Source organism: Rhagoletis pomonella, unplaced genomic scaffold (assembly GCF_013731165.1).
Source record: "Rhagoletis pomonella isolate Grant_MI unplaced genomic scaffold, Rhpom_1.0 Rhpom_scaffold_00001, whole genome shotgun sequence".
NCBI classification, from domain to species: domain Eukaryota; kingdom Metazoa; phylum Arthropoda; class Insecta; order Diptera; family Tephritidae; genus Rhagoletis; species Rhagoletis pomonella.
In genome coordinates, this window is record NW_023458555.1 from 81,685,528 (window position 1) to 81,689,672 (window position 4,145).

Genomic DNA, 4,145 nt, shown 5'->3' on the forward strand with positions numbered 1-4,145 from the left:
AAAAAATAGAAATAAAGGTTATAAAAGAATAGCAATAAAAAAATCAATTCAGGGATAAAATTCAGTATCTTATCTACAGTAGAAGTTTAGAATGTGCAATGAGGAATATAACAAAAACAATTCAATTATATGTACTTATGTACGCATGTAAGTTCACTCTTTCTAATCTAAAGTTTCAAAAGTAGTGATAGGAATATAATAAAAAATCAATGTAATAATTAAAAATCCAATAAAAAAATGCAATTTTGCCTCTCAAAATTTCAAACAAAAGGCAGCAAAAGAAATAAAACTTAGCAAACTGCGTATATTTGTAGGTAACCCTTTCTTCGTTTAAGCTATTGTGTATCGAGTTGGTGTATGTGTTTGGTGTTGCACCTCGGCGAGGTCATTATGGGTGTGCATTAGTCCGTTGGTCACTGTCCATGCATGGTCAAAGTCGGCTATCTTCCCCAAAATAAAGTGTTGGTGTGTACGAGCAGTGCTGAACCCCACGTTCGGTAGCTTAAACAGTTGGCTGCACAAAGTTAAAACTCCCCAAAAACGTACTAATCTAGTCGATGGATACGACTTCCACAAGCGTTCGACCTTGTCAAAGGAACCCTAACGTCCAGATAGTAATCCCCCCCCTATTTCTCATTAAGACACTGATCGCTAAGGACGCATCCACGCGATGTTGCCTTAATGAACCTACTCCGTCCGAAAAGAAAAGTGATAGTATTAAGAGGTAAGATAGAAATATGGGATAGGATAAAAGATAGAAGCTTTGAGAAGATAAAAAAAAAGAGTTTATCGGGCTATTAAGTTGGGCGCCATTGTTATGTGGCTGGCTTTTAGGGCGACTTACAGTGGTACAAAGGCATGCTGGCGAGCCCAGACTAGCTCGTTGGTTGGGGGGGTCAACACCACCTATCTCACCTACAACCACATCAACAAAATTAAGTAGAGTCATGTCTTGTTCTGGAAAACAGAAATTCGAGAATAAGAGAGAAAGCGAAAAGACGGAAAACGGTCCGGTCAGGCGGAGTCATCCCCCCCCCCTCATCTGCTGGTATACACGAAGCAGACATGGACCTTGCCACGACTCCAACTACTCCGCAAGGTCCCCTATACCTGACGATAGTCCGTATGTATTCAAGGGTCTATGGTCCGTTCAGTCTCATGTCTGTCTTATCGTCTTGTCGACACACCCATTTCCCCTCTGTTGCACTAGTGCAACACCCCACACCAATGATCTGAACTTAGCCACTCATATTCCTCTATAGTATTGCCTCCTCAAGACTTCAAACTCATATATTTTTTTTTATACCCGAGCGCACTTGTGCACAAGGGTATTATAACTTTGTTCACATAACGGTTTTTTGTAACAGGCAAAACGAATCGAGATAGATATAGACAAATGTATACATAAATGATCAGAATGAAAAGAGAAATCGATTAAGCGGTGACTGTCTGTCCGTCCGTCCGACTGTGCACACGATAACTCGAGTAAAAATTGAGATATCCTAACGAAACTTAGTACGTGCACTTCTTTCGGGCGTAGGACGGATGGTATTGAAAATGGGCAAAATCGGACAATAACCACGCCTACCTCCCATATAACGGTAATTTTCCGAAATACGAAAACTGCGATATTTTAGTAACTACTGAAGATTATTCACTCAAAATTGATATTTACAATAATTTTTAGACGAAAAATAAGAATGTTATACATTTTTGGAAAATGGGCGTAGCCACGCCCACTTATGGATACATGTGTATATCTTGGTAACCGCTGCACAAATTTCTTCCAAACTTGGCACAGTTGTTAGCCTTGCTACAGCATACCAAATGGCCGAAAATTTTTAAAATCGGACAATAACCACGCCTACCTCCCATATAACGGTAATATGGAGAAATACGAAATCTTCGATAAATCAATAAATATTAAAGCTAATTTACTCAAAATTGATGCTTGCAACAATTCTTTACCAAGAAATACGTTTATGATAAAATTTTGGAAAATGGGTGTGGCACCGCCCACTTATGATCACATATATGTGTCTCGGTAACCGTTCTACCAATTTGTACCAAACTCGGTATGGTTATTGTGCTTGCCCCATAGAAGCAAAGCGTTGAAAATTATTGGAATCAGATTCAAATTACGACCACTTTTCATATAACGGCAAATTTCAGAAATGCTTGAAACTTCAATATTTCGTAATTTAAGGACGCTAATTTACTCAAAATTTATACACAGCGGCTTACCATGTAGCGGTACCTGCGCCGGGTATTTAATGTTCGGCTCCGCCCGAACTTAGACTTTCTTACTTGTTTTTATTACAATATATAAACGTCCCCCTTATTCAATCCAGCTCATGTATTTCACAATTTCACCCAAAAAAAAAATTAACTATCTAAATACTTATTAATTCTTAATAAAAAAAATGACTATTCTTAAATTACCTATATTCAGTGCTCGCATCTACAAATCCCCCTATTCAATTGTATCTGTATCTTCATATGCCCGTCATCCAATCTCACTGCCTTACACTTCTATTTTTTCACGATTGCAGATCGCAAGTTTGCATGTACATAAACGCACTTATATATTAGCGTGTGTTACTTCAAACATGCTAAACTCAAAACAAAAATATATGTATTTGTATCGTTTCAAGTATTCAAAATGTTTCTATTCTAACCTGTTCCACTATGAGAAGTGTGATTAAATTTCGTCACTCCCTCGCTCTACACAAATGCTAAAACATTGTCACTGTATATGTGTATGTGTGTAAATAAGCTTAAATGTTAGCACTTACCGCTCTCTCATCCCATGGAGGCGCCTGCATCAAAGAGATGGGTGAGCTGCAAAAAAGGTAATTAGCGCATACAACATATATTTCCCATGCTTCCACATTGGAGCTTGGAAAGGGCCTCGTGTGCGAGTCTTTGACAACTCCAACTAAATTTCCTTCACTACTTCGATTACTCTCATTAATGCGATCGGGAAAAAATTCTTTATAATAAACCAAAAACATAAAAAAACTGCGAGCAAAACTAAAATTAATTTATGAAACATATTACTACAGCGCTATTTTTGAACAAGGAATATTAGCAGAACTAATGAAGTGCCTATGGGTGAGAAAAGAACAGAAAAAAATGTATAACTAATCTTAGCTTAAGCCTACTAACAAAATACATATGTATGTGAACAACTCATAATGACTGCTGGCGCAAGCAAAACTTTAACAAATAAAATGCAGACTGATCCGCCCAATATGGATGCTCAAAAATTCAAAAACAAGAGAATAGTGACATTCAAATTCGAAAAGAAACATTTAAACCTATGCTATAAAATAACCAAAAATAAAAATAAAGACTTGGTGGTGACAAAAGTGAGGTTAAGTCCACCAATTGATATCCCCACTCTATTAGCTGAATTTGCCAGTACGGTGAGCGCGTTGGATTGTTATCGCCTCTGAAGAGCGCTATGACGGAGCGTGTGGATGCTATTCCCGCTACGTCTGGTTCTCTGGAAGCTTGCGTGTTCGGATGATTGTATATGTATGTATGGACGTTTCCCTGCTCCCACTCGAGTTGATCACCGTGCTTCTTATTTACCCTGCTCTTTATATACATAGAATATGTTCCGCAGGTTTGTGCGTTCTAGGGCGTTTAACTTCTTGCGGGTATATTCTGCTTATGTATATAACGGTTGTGTGTGCACATGTACGTATCCGCGCTAGGCGCTTTAATATATAGAGGCCCTAATCACACCCCTGCCTGGCGAGGACCTCTATCTAGCAGGATTTCCAGCGTTGAAATTTAGTCAAACGACTTTCTTCCATTTTAACGGGTTAAGCTCACCATAAAAATAAACTTTGTACTTTTGGTTTACTTTCTTTTCTCCCACGAACTCTAAACTTCTCTTAGCTGGCGCGCTTTTCTTTCTGATCAAACTAACTATTGGTTTAGCGATCGTAACCTGACGCATTTGCCGCCCTTTGAAACTTCCATTCCCGATGTAACTTTCACTCAAAACGATTGACAACCACACAAATACATAGATACTTTACAACTTTCATCCCGCTCATACTTATGCACATATACTCCTACACTTAACACACACATTCATAGTTCCGGCCGACCACGTATACATGCACATGTGC